Source organism: Myxine glutinosa, chromosome 4 (assembly GCF_964187855.1).
Source record: "Myxine glutinosa chromosome 4, kmMyxGlut1.1, whole genome shotgun sequence".
NCBI classification, from domain to species: Eukaryota; Metazoa; Chordata; class Myxini; order Myxiniformes; family Myxinidae; genus Myxine; species Myxine glutinosa.
In genome coordinates, this window is record NC_136264.1 from 217,940,415 (window position 1) to 217,953,647 (window position 13,233).

The 13,233-nt window shown below is 50.3% G+C and overlaps 1 protein-coding gene across 3 annotated transcripts in view; it reads left to right on the forward strand.

The window, feature by feature from the left end:
- The first annotated feature begins 49 nt into the window (after positions 1-49).
- Positions 50-13,233, forward strand: part of LOC137425719 (RNA-binding protein 47) — a 215,055-nt gene continuing 201,871 nt past the window's right edge. The window contains exon 1 of one of the 3 annotated variants that reach the window (XM_068114444.2): positions 50-224. The gene's annotated coding sequence lies outside the window, so the exon portion shown is untranslated. The remainder of the gene's footprint in view (positions 225-13,233) is intronic. The other 2 variants (XM_078777025.1, XM_078777027.1) reach the window with 2 other exon arrangements.

Here is a 13,233-nt window from a genome sequence, read left to right on the forward strand (position 1 = left end):
GGGCGGAGCGTCGGAATAAGGGGCGGAGCGTCGGAAGGAGGAGCGTCGGAAGAAGAAGAAGAAGAGGATAGGAGGGAATTGGAGCACACACACACACACACACATATTAATTACGAAACTATCGCAATCGAAGCGCGCGGTTTGTTCCTGTGTTTCGGGTTTATTCTTCAACAGAAAACCTGAAGACGTGTCCGCCCTTGTGGTTCTGCGCTGCAATTGACGAGGTGAGTTCCCGACAGGTGTGTGTGTGGGTTTTGTGTGTGTGTGTGTGTGTAGGTGTTTTGTGTGTGTGTGTATGTGGTGTGTGTGTGTGTGTGTGTGTGTGTGTGTGTGTGTGTGTGTGTGTGTGTGTGTGTGTGTGTGGGTGTTTTGTGTGTGTGTGTCGGTGTTTTGTGTGTGTAGGTGTTTTGTGTGTGTGTGTGTGTGTGTGTGTGTGTGTGTGTGTGTGTGTGTGTGTGTGTGTGTGTGTGTGTGTGTGTGTGTGTGTGTGTCCGCGTCCATAACACATTCTGTGGTGAAGATCGAAGTTTTTGTTTTTTGTTGATTTTGCTGGGTAAATGTGCTTTGTCAAGTTTCCTTTTAAGGCTTTTAAAATGATAACATTTTGTGACGTACACAGGATAAACTTCTCATATGCTAAGTGTTATTTGATGCAAATTTGTACCATTTCGTTCAATAAAAGATGTTCGCAATGACCGAACGATTGACCGATTAACTCGTGCATTTAAACTCGAGTGTGTTCGGCGTGTGAACACGAATCCTCATTTAAACCGTTTACACAGCTAAACCACGTTGACGTTTTAAAATGGAATTATTACGGAGAGAAGAAGAAGATGATGAGGGGGTTTGGCCATGGGGCGTTGTTACTTGTTATCCCGAAGTACACGCACGAGGCCCGCACGTGACACACAACTCGTGAGACAAGCGGCGTCTGCAGTTTTGGTGATGTCGGTGTGCTGACAAGGAAAGCACGAGATTTGGGGAAGGGGTAGGAGTTGAAAAGGGGAGGGAGAGAAGCGGGGAGACTGAGGGGGGAGGGAAGGGACGGAGGTGGGTGGGGGGACACCGAGGGGGTGGGGGAACACCGGGGGGGAGGGGGAACACCGGGGGGGAGGGGGGACACCGAGGGGGAGGGGGGAGGGGGGACACCGAGGGGGAGGGGGGAGGGGGGACACCGAGGGGGAGGGGGGAGGGGGGACACCGAGGGGAGGGGGGAGGGGGGACACCGAGGGGGAGGGGGGACACCGAGGGGGAGGGGGGACACCGAGGGGGAGGGGGAGGGGGGACACCGAGGGGGAGGGGGAGACCGAGGGGGAGGGGGGACACCGAGGGGGAGGGGGGACACCGAGGGGGAGGGGGAGGGGGGACACCGAGGGGGAGGGGGAGGGGGGACACCGAGGGGGAGGGGGAGGGGGGACACCGAGGGGGAAGGGGGACACCGAGGGGGAGGGGGGACACCGAGGGGGAGGGGGAACACCGAGGGGGAGGGGGAACACCGAGGGGGAGGGGGGACACCGAGGGGGAGGGGGGACACCGAGGGGGAACGGGGGAGGGGGGACACCGAGGGGGGACGGGGGACACCGAGGGGGAGGGGGGACGGGGAGGGGGGAGGTGGGACGCCGAGGGGGGAGGGTGGGACGCCGAGGGGGGAGGTGGGACGCCGAGGAGGGAGGGGGGACGCCGAGGAGGGAGGGGGGGACGCCGAGGGGGAGGGGGGAAACCGAGGAGGGAGGGGGGAAGCCGAGGAGGGAAGGGGGACGCCGAGGGGGAGGGGGAAACCGAGGAGGGAGGGGGGAAACCGGAGGGGGAAGGAGGGAGACCGAGGGGGGAGGGGGGAAACCGAGCAGGGAGGGGGGAACCGAGGAGAGAGGGGGAGACCGAGGAGGGAGGGGGACACCGAGGAGGGTGGGGAGGTGTCCGAGGGTGGAGGGAAGAGACCGAGGAGGGAGGGGGAGACCGAGGGGGAGGGGAGGAACCGAGGGGAGGGGAGGAACCGAGGGGGAGGGGAGGAGACCGAGGGGGGAGGGGACCGAGGGGGGAGGGGAGGCGACCGAGGGGGGAGGGGAGACCGAGGGGGGAGGGGAGGCGACCGAGGGGGGAGGGGAGGAGACCGATGAGGAGGGGGGAAGACCTGGGGTGGCAGTTGAGTCGGGGAGGGGGGGGGGGAGACACCTGGGGGGAGGGTGAGGGAAGGGAGGAAGGGACAGAGAAGAGATTTGGGGTTGAGGGAAGGGACAGGGGAGAGACTTGGGGGGGGGGGGGGAGGTGCGGGAAGACTTTGAGGGGCTGGGGGGAGGGGGAAGAGGAGTGGAGACTTGAGGAGAGGTGGGAAGTCTTAGGGAGGGGGCCGGAGGGGCTAGAGTGGGAAGTTGGTGTTTCGTAACACGTCACGGTTTTTCCGCGGTTAGCGCGAAATATTCTTTTTCACAACTTTCAGATGAACCCATGGAATGGCGACAACCTGAAACCCATTTATATGGGACCTCCATTTACATTGCTTCATCTTGGTCCCCTCATAGTTATCTTTAGGGTTCAGTAACCTTTCCCCAGGCCCGAGTTTCTCCTTCTTTCATCGCTTACACTTTGTTCTCACGAATGTTTCGCATATCCTGGTATTATCTGCCTTTTGAAGATGCTCCATTTTCTGCTGATAATCTCACGACTGACGGTTGGTTTTTGTCGATTTCTAAACGAACAGCTTCTTGGGTGGAACGTCACATGGACCATTATAGCCTTGTGAGTTGTGACTGAATAATAACAAAGTGCTGACTTGGTTGTAACGAATAGTATGTAGTGGGAGTTTTTTTTTTACAATTCATGTGTCGTGTCTCCGCCCCACCCTGTCGTGTCCCCGCCCCACCCTGTCGTGTCCCCGCCCCACCCTGTCGTGTCCCCGCCCCACCCTGTCGTGTCCCCGCCCCACCCTGTCGTGTCCCCGCCCCACCCTGTCGTGTCCCCGCCCCACCCTGTCGTGTCCCCGCCCCACCCTGTCGTGTCCCCGCCCCACCCTGTCGTGTCCCCGCCCCACCCTGTCGTGTCCCCGCCCCACCCTGTCGTGTCCCCGCCCCACCCTGTCGTGTCTCCGCCCCACCCTGTCGTGTCTCCGCCCCACCCTGTCGTGTCTCCGCCCCACCCTGTCGTGTCTCCGCCCCACCCTGTCGTGTCTCCGCCCCACCCTGTCGTGTCTCCGCCCCACACTGTCTTGTCTCTGCATTGTTACATTTCATGTGTCGTGTCTCCGCCGCCCCCCTGTCGTGTCTCCGCCGCACCCTGTCGTGTCTCCGCCCCATTGTCCTCACATTATCATGATAAATAACAATGTGCTGAATTTGTTGTAACGAGTAGTTGTGGGAGCGATTGTTACATTTCATGTGTCGTGTCTCCACCCCACCCTATCGTGTCTCCGCCCCACATGATGAATCTATTAAAAAACCGTTTTTCTTTGATGTTTAACTCTTGACAGGAGCACAGGTAACAGGAATACCGAAATTAAACTTTTTTCACTGCACAAGCGGATTATCGGAACCAGAAAAGGGTCCTTGGTCTATCAGAAGTGCTGGGATGTTTCATTACGAATCAGCAGGAGGAGGGGTGAGTGGGGATGAGGAGGATGGGGCAGGGGTGTCTTCAATTCCCAACAAGTTTGAAGATCTCTCGCCAAGTGGCTTAAGCACTCGAGGACGCACTCCAACAAAATGGTTGACAAGGAACGTCTGGCCAGGCAAGAGATAACCAACTGATTGGTCATGGATCAGCCCTGGATCAGCCCTGGATCAGCCCTGGATCAGGCATGGATCAGCATGCATCATTGCTGCATCATTGCTGTCACACATGACCAAGTACATGTTGATTGAAAATGACAAGTTCAAATCGCATTTTTACAAGTTTGGCTAATCGGTGCAAGACAGTTTGAAAATGACGCATTACTTGTCGACTGCCAAGTTGATTATGTAAAATTGTTAAGTAGTGTAGCAGCATAGCAAACCTGTTGTGCATTTTGTGATACAAGCACCAAATTTGGCACAAATGTACATTAATATGTTGCGAACATTTTCAGATATTGGGCCACTTGAAATTCTCTCTTTATGTCCGCCATATTGGATTTCAAAATGGCCGCCACTTGAAATCTACATTTGCTATTATCTCTGGACGTAATGCAGCTATTGACTTGATTCTGGTATCTAAATGTATGTTTTTGGGGGCAAGGAATCCAATGGTACCAATTTCAACTTAATATTATCTATCACAGTCTGTTATATAATTTTATTTGGAAATTATCTAGGCAAATATTGGATTCAACACAATACTTTGAAAAGAATGTCTTAGTTCTGTAAATGTCTTAGGTATAATACTGACATGCTACATGGTCTAGTATTTGAGGCTAGGTGTACTGGTATCTGAGGCTAGGTATATACCGGTACTGAAGATACGTGTACATAAACAGTGTCATGTTAACAAGTTCAGCATTGCCACAAGTACATGTATGTTGTTGACTCATCGTCATGTGCAGTCCCCTTCACACACACAGAGGGCTGTGCACTGAAGGGCAGCCTTTTTGCACTTGCAGCGCCTCACACACCCTTTCTTGCACTTGCAAGAAACCAGCTCAATGCAGCTGTGAGCTGCCTCAGTTAGCCTGGTCCAGTAAGGTGTGTACTGTCCTTCTCCAGTCCTTGACCAACCCCAGTTGGTTGGTGGAGGGAGCTCTGGTGCTGGCAGCAGTATCTGACCCCACACATGTCCACCTTGATACACTGCCCTCTTGACATGTTCCTCCAGAGCTGCCTTCGTTGGAGGGATGAGCTGCACATTGTTCTTCCTTGCGAAGAGTTTCCTCCTGGCCTTGTCAATGTCTGTGCATTTGCTGGTTCGATCATACAACAGGATCACGAACCTCTCGATGATGCGCATTGCATCGTCTGGTATGTCACGAGGTGCAGAGGACAGCAGCAGCAGCGCCTCAGTGAGTTCTGGCAGTACCGTCCAGACTGCCCACGCAGTGTTCTTGCCATGTCTATGAAAACTAGACACAGTGTCGCATCCAGTTAGAGCGTGGAACATTGGCAGTGCACGAGCCTTCTCTCGTCCCAATCCAGCTGCTATTTCGTGTGCTGCTAGACCACTCGTTCTCTGTGAAACTGTTAGCAGACACTGTTGCCCATCTGTGCTGAGAGCTGGAGCACTCTATCATAGGAGATGCTCAGGCCAAGGTGTGACAGTCTGTCGACCAATTCCTTCTTGCGTGTATGAGCATGCAGCATCATCCCTATGTATATTGGAAGTGGGGTCTCCTGTGCAACACTGTGCCTGACACTGGTGGATGATGTGGTGCCACGTGTTCGCTTGTGTTTGATGCTGTTGAACTTCAGTATCTGAGCTGTGGCAATTGCTGCAGGGTTAGTGTCTGCCATCTGTTCCTTGATGCTGGGTCCCTCTAGGATCATACTGACTAGGGCAAGCAGCAACGGTGGCACAGATTCTTCTTGACATACTTCAGGGAATCCTGTGAAGGGCTTGGCTTCTCCAAACATGTGACGGCGAACAATCTGTGCAGCATGGGCAAGATGGACTGCATCACTATCACTGTCCAGCTCGCAGGCTTTGGCAAGAGCAGCACCGACATCTTCTTCAAATGCCATCAGGATGTCTCTCCCCTTGGTGTGTGCCCGCATGTCAGGAAACTGAGCCAACAGTCTCTGTTTCAGTCGTGTGGAGTGGACTCTCGTGTCGAGCTGGACTCCTAGCTGTTCCATTCTGGACTGATAGAGCTGGACAAGGTCAGCCAATCTGAATACTGGTGCCGTCTCCTCATCTTGTCTGGTTTCTTCAATGTAGAGGACGAGTTCAGCGAAGACAACTGCCGACATTGCTCGCTCTTGTTTTGTGTCCTGTGATCCTGTTGACTGGGCCTTTCTTGTGCGATTGTAAAGTCCTATCAAGCACCGTGGGTGATACTGGGCATCCAACGCTATCATGTCCCCACCACTGAGACGGCCCAGCAGTTCTGTATCACCAAGAAGGGTTGCACAGGCACGCACCCGTTTGTCCATTTGGAATGTTGCAGCTTTCCGAAGACTGTCAGCCCCAGCAGGTTGTTCACAGAAGAAACAATTTTCTGGGACCTTCTTCTCTGTACTCGATGAGCGTGAATGTAACCTGGTGCGTTTGCATGCAGCTTGTTCCTCATCGCTCTCACATTCTTTCTTGAGTGCTCTCTTTTGTGCTCTCTGCAGTTTGGTGTTGTTGTACTGGAGCCTGCATGTCTGATGATATTTTGCACCTTGTGCAACCATCGCAGCTTCAATGCCATGACCATCATCGAGTCTTTCCAGGTGAAATGATCCTGGAAGCTCTCCAAGTTCACTGAATTTGAACAAGTTCTCTGCGAGTGAACTGTACGAAATGACGAGTGAACACTCCCAATGTCTTTTCTCTTTGATTGGTCAGGTTTGGTCAGTGTCTCCGTCTTGTCCTCTTGACATATAAGGCATAACTTCCAGTCAGTTGTGGTGAGGTGCTGTGATGTTGATGGTGAAGTTCGCTCAACATCAGCTAGTCTGAAGCTCTTGGACATGGTGGAACTGTCTTCTGAATCTGCAACGATACAATGATATAATGTTAACATTTTGTTATATATATAATCGAGGGGTTTCCTCCACCATACTAATGGAGAGGAGGATAATTCCTCTATATCGTAGAGCATTTAGCTTGGCACACTTAGGGAATTAGTTTTGTGAGATTATGCCGGAATTAAATTTTCACCCATACCGGAGGCAAGAAGAGAAATAAAATCACATGAGATTCTTTAGTTAAAAAATATTCCCAAATTTATTGAATATTTACAAAACATTTGAATTCATAAATTCTTACAATATTTACACAGCCAAGATTTAAATATAAATCAGTCTAAACTCTTATTAGGTTGGACAGTACATTTTCCAGACATACCCCGTTCTGTTAATTACAGCCTTCGTGTTAAATTCAGAACATGTCAAAACTGTCAGTGTGGAATACACACTTCACTCAAAATACTACTTTATATAAAACATTTCTAATTTAAAGCCTTATAGTAAGAATTTCAGATAATTTGAGAATGAGAATTTCTTGAGAATTTGAGAAATTCAAACTTGAGAATTTCAAGTGGCCCAATATCTGAAAATGTTCGCAACATATTAATGTACATTTGTGCCAAATTTGGTGCTTGTATCACAAAATGCACAATTCTTTTGAATATTTGGGCTAAGCCGCCCCACTAAAGCTGGTCTGGTAATCGTCGGTTGCATCATCCTTTATTTAGGATGGGTATTTAAGATGGGCCTACAGTGTGTGGGTTTAGAGACAGTCTGAGTCATTGAAAAGATGGTTCAACTTACGACTGAACAGCGGACCTTCGTGGTTACAACCTTTCACCAAACTGGAAGTTTGCAGCGAACTCGTGATGCGTTCAGGGAACGTTTCCCCGAACGGGAGCCTACAGCAGCCAAAACCATCTGGGCGAATGTTAGAAAATACCAATAGCATGGCACTAGCCTCAACCACAACAAGGGGAATTCTGGTAGGAGACGCACTGGGCGATCGGAAATGAACATTGCAGCAGTAAGGCAGCAAGTTTTGGAGCATCCTCGGAATACCAGCACAAGACAAAATGGGATGGGATTGACTTTGGCAACATTCAACTGAATCACAAGACTGGACCTCCACCAACATCCATATCGGATTCACATCCGGCATCAACTTACGCCAGGGGATTTTGCCAGGAGCCTGGTGCTTGCCAGATGGTTGATAGCACGTTGCGAAGCAGATGTCAATTTCCTGCGGTATCTCGTTATTGGCGACGAAGCTGCTTTCGCCATGGACGGCAAGGTCAATACCCATAATGTTCTTGAATATGCACCGACAGGACAACCCCCGGGATTTAATTTTGACACCAACATAAATCGACAAAAGTGGACTGTTTGGTTGGGACTTTGTGGAAGTAGTCAGGTGATCGGACCATTTTTCTTTCAAAGGAATGTCAATGGTAACAGGTATCTGCAGATGATCAATGATGAAGTTTTACCGCAGCTGGAGGAGAACTTTGAGCAACAGGTTCGTGGTGTCTTCAGATATCTCTGGTGGGCCCAAGACGGCGCCCCAGCACATCGTCTTATCGCTGTCCGAGATCGACTGAGGGAAGTCTTTGGAGACCGAGTCATCGCCCTCAACCATGCAGTGGAATGGCCGCCAAGGTCACCTGACCTCACACCATGTGATTATTTCCTTTGGGGACATTTAAAGAACAAGGTGTTCGTAACTCCTCCCCGTGATCTTGACAAATTGCAGGGCCGTATTCGACATGAAGTGGATGCTTTGCGCAATGACCCGGCTTTGGTGAAACGAGCAGTTCAGGGCATGCTCCGCCGCTGTGAGCTTTGTGTTGAAAGGGGAGGTGGACATGTTGAAGGTGTGGGTGCATAAAGGCCAATCATTCGGGAGAAAAGTTCACATCTGACGTTCATTTTGCACCAATTATCCTGACTTGCATCGATTAGCCAAACTTGTAAAAATGCGATTTGAACTTGTCATTTTCAATGAACATGTACTCGGTCATGTGTGACAGCAATGATGCATGGAAGGTATCGATGGAAAGCTGAGGATCTCCTCTTAATTAGTAAACGACATGTAAATTGTCAAAAGAAATAACATTTGCATATTAACCCCTTGAATTCGGATTACCTTTTTTTTGATACGCACTGTATATACACCTTCCCAAGCGATAAAAAGGCAATAAAACATGGGAATTCCTCCGGATTATTTGTAGTCGAGCCTAAAGCAACAAAGGCAAAGTAAGTGTGAAAATAACATGGAGGGAGTGAGTCCTCTTACATGTGATACAGTTGAGGGTTCTGAAACATCACTCATAATACCTGTCCCACCACCACCTGGTAGCGGTGATACACGTTACACATTTACAAAGATCATTTGCGTTGCCCCACCTTTGGAACTCCAGGTAACAGGGACAAATGAAGTCGCTACGACCTTTGTCATGACCCCTCATCTCCTTGGCAACTTTAGTTGGTTTGCATAAGTAATGACCGAATACATTGACATCAGACAGACACCAAATTACACATTTTATTGATTACAGATTAACATGGCTCACAAGGGCCCACTGGGACATTATTGCATTTTGGATGGGTCCCCCAAATGTCTAACGACGCCCTTGCTCCCACCACCATGAACCCCTGGACCTATGAATGCCCCCTCCCCCCCTAAAACTCACCCATGCACTCTAAATGCCAGCACCAGTTTTCAACTCCTTTTATCCATCAGTTCTTGAGTCTCACTATCTGCCATGATCTTTCCTGGGAAAACCACATTTCTAAGCTGGCCTCCAAAGACAGTCGCCGACCGACTCCGTCGTGCGAAGTCCTTCCTTGGCACACCTGAGCTCCTCACCACATGCAAAGCTTTCCTCCGATGGAGTATTGCTTGATGGAATACTGTTCTCCCTTCTGGGTTGGTGCTCCTGCCTCACACCTAGCTCGGCTTCACGCTGTTGAAACCAAAGCTTTTAGAATCGTTGGAATCTCCCGCGATGAAGCTAACTCCGAGGGCCTTTCACTCTCTCACCGCAGGCAGGTAGGTGGTCTTTCCGTCTTCTACCGACTCCTCTCCGGCCTAGCTCCCCCAGCTCTCTCTGTGCTCTGTCCCCCAAATATTCCTGCATGACGCACAGGATCTGCCAGAAACCTTCTTCTGGTGAAACTGCCAAAATCTGGGCTCTCTGCTCACCTTCACTCTTTCATTCCCCTTTTCCCGCCTCTGGAACAAACTCCCTCACTCTCTTCAATCTCATTTCTCCCTCCAGGTCTTTAAAACAGCTGTTCACCACCATCTCTTATCTTCCCCCATCCAAAACCTTTATCTTTTCTACCCTCAATAATATACCCCAAATACACCTCCTTCAAATTCCATTTTCTTTCCTGGAACTCCTAGTAGTGTCCATCTTGTTTATCCTGTGTACCTCACTCCAGCCCTCTCTCTTCCACAGATCTCCTGATGTCTCTGTTCCCTACTGTTGGTGTACTTCCCTTTCTCTCACTCTCTTGTCTCCGCCCTTTGTTATATGTTATATGTGTTAGCTCTATATGAGCCTGAGCCTCCACCTGGTATCGAAAAAAAAATGCACACAAAATCTAAAACCTTCACATTGCATACCAACTCGAGCCTTGTATATGCCCAGAGTCTGGGACGAAAATGGGAGGAAATGGAAAAACTGTAACTGCAAGTGAATGATTTGATAAAAGGAATGGTGAGATGAAGATCACGAGCGATGAGGTACCAAGGTCTGACCCTCTTGTTGGGTGAGTCACGTGGTGCATGCAGCTCTGCCGGCAAGTTCGGATAAGCACAAAGGCAGGTGGTAATGACATGAATGGGCATATAGGTGTGAAAGGAATCAGTACAGCTACTCACTATATTTCCCTGCTGAGACTCCAACTACCACTATTGAGTGTTTGTGCTTGTCCTCTTATGACTGTTAAGGGCCACGAGTTCGGGTCCCATTGTGTAACCGGGTTGTTTGTGCCAAAAACCTGGTGTCTCAAGTCCTGTTGGAACAGGGGACTGGGCTTGTGTAATGGTTGGGTATTGGGGGCAGGGAGGGTGGGGAGTGGGGTGGTGGAGTAAGTCAACATATGGGAGTTTGCAATCATAAAACATGGAAGAGAGGGGTGGGGGGGGGGGGGGGGTCCATCTGTAAAATGTGGTAAGAATAGTATGGACTGTCTGTCCAAGTAGGTTAGATTTTTTTCTTGTATTAGATGTTGGCGCGGATACCGCCTGGATAACTCCGAAAGGCTGACGCATCTTATAAAATGACAACGGATGTTGTCTACAACACTCGCCTCTGGCCAGATCTTCGTGCCCAGGGTCGGTTTACTGTACCTGTAAGATTAGTGAAGCAGATGGGGAACCATGCCGGTGGCTGCAGGTGGATATTTATTGGCCGAATGAACCAGCACCTTGTTCCTTATCAAACAAATTAACCACCTGGGCGAATTACCCCAGGAGCGCTATCTGAGACCAAAAACCCGAGCAGGATAAATCAAGACACAATGTTAACTCTTCCATGGGACTATTACAGCAAGCAAGACTTGGTGGGAAAAGTGGCGTTTGAGAATTAAAATGGCAGGAAAACTCAAGGAACGGCAATGCAACAATTCACACAAGCATGTCCTGTATACATTTCCCTTTTATCCCCTGTGTGATAAACCCACCATCGGATGCCTTGGAACAATCACTTTACACTTCTAAACAAAAGGCGCCAGACACCCCCAATAAATGAGAGGGTGCGGGAAAAGAAGGAACAAGTGGTAGCGGTGAGAAAGAACAGTGTAGGGTCATTTACGTGTCCTAGACGCACCTTCCACAACCCGGCTGGAATTGTGGTTTCCCATTTCTGGTGGTGGTTCTTGGTTCAAGCTCGCCCTCCCACACTGTCTCTCCAGGGATTCTCCCTCCGCTCCATTTGTGCCCCATCGTCTGGGGCGCTCGATGATCTTGGGCTAACGCAATGCACTGTGCATGTCAAGCCAGTGATGCAAGGTGACGCGAACATCTCTGGTGTGATCGGGCAGCGTAGCGACAACCGGGCTGTGTTGAAGGAGCAGGCGCCAGGCTCGGTGCGGCATTTGGTTGGGTGATGTAAAAGCTGTGAAGAATACGGAAAAACGAGTTGGAAAGTCAGAAAGATAAAGACCATCATAGTGAAGAAGAAAATTGGAAAGAAAACGTCTGAAGCAAGGTTGAAGTGAAGGTGTGCAGAAACTAAGAAAATCTGTCTCGATCTCTGGATGTGTCTGTAATCTCCTGCGTCTATCCTTTATTGCCTTCCTTCCTCCCTCGTTCTGCAGCTTTGAGGCCCCCATTGGTATCAGGCTAGCGGGGCGGTCACCCCCACTCGCCTTCGCTGGTGGTTGGCTGGGTCCCATATCTCTATGCAGCAACCGAGTTTGATTGGTGAAGAGTGGGCCTTTGTAGACATTTTGGCTGTGAAGTGGGGACGGGCGAGAACTTGGCGCCCACCTGTTATTGTTGATGGATTGCAACTCAAGTTTTGCAACTTGCAACTCAAGTTTGTTCACGGCATTAAAAAATATCGGGGACGAAGGGTGTCTTCCGGAGGTCAAAATGGATCCAGGTTTGACCCCCAAAATAGGAATTTGCTTTTTGCTTTGAAACTACACCAACAATTTCTATGAAACTTGACCACAACTTTCATCACCCGTGATGTACGGATCATCCTCGTGGTGGGTCTCGCACTCTCCCTCGAGTGTACCGCCATGATGTTTCTCCAATGACATGTCTTCCTCGTGCTGGGTCTCACACTCCACCTCGAGTGTACTGCCATGAAGTTTCTCCAATGACTCCTAATATCCTCGTGCTGGGTCTCACACTCTGCTTCGATTGTACCGCCATGATATTTCTCCAATGTCTCCTATCATCCTCGAACTGGGTCTCACACTCTGCCTCAAGTGTATCACCATGATGTTTCTCCAATGTCTCCCATCATCCTCGCGCTGGGTCTCACACTCTGCCTCAAGTGCACCACCATGATATTTCGCCAATGACTCATGTCTTCCTCGTGCTGGGTCTCACACTCCACCTCGAGTGTACCGCCATGATGTTTCTCCAATGACTTATGTATGTCTTCCTCGTGCTGGGTCTCACACTCCACCTCAAGTGTACCGCCATGATGTTTCTCCAATGACGCCTATCATCCTCGTGCTGGGTCTCACACTCCACCTCAAGTGTACCGCCATGGTGTTTCTCCAATGTCTCCTAATATCTTTGTGCTGGGTCTCACACTCTGCCTCGAGTGCACTGCCATGATGTTTCTCCAATGACTCCTATCATCCTCGTGTTGGGTCTCACACTCCACCTCGAGTGTACCGCCATGATGTTTCTCCAATGACTCCTATCATCCTCGTGCTGGGTCTCACACTCCACCTTGAGTGTACCGCCATGATGTTTCTCCAATGACTCCTTTCATCCTCGTGCTGGGTCTCACACTCCACCTCAAGTGTACCGCCATGATGTTTCTCCAATGATGCCTATCATCCTCGTGCTGGGTCTCACACTCCACCTCAAGTGTACCGCCATGGTGTTTCTCCAATTTCTCCTAATATCCTTGTGCTGGGTCTCACACTCTGCCTCGAGTGCACTGCCATGATGTTTCTCCAATGACTC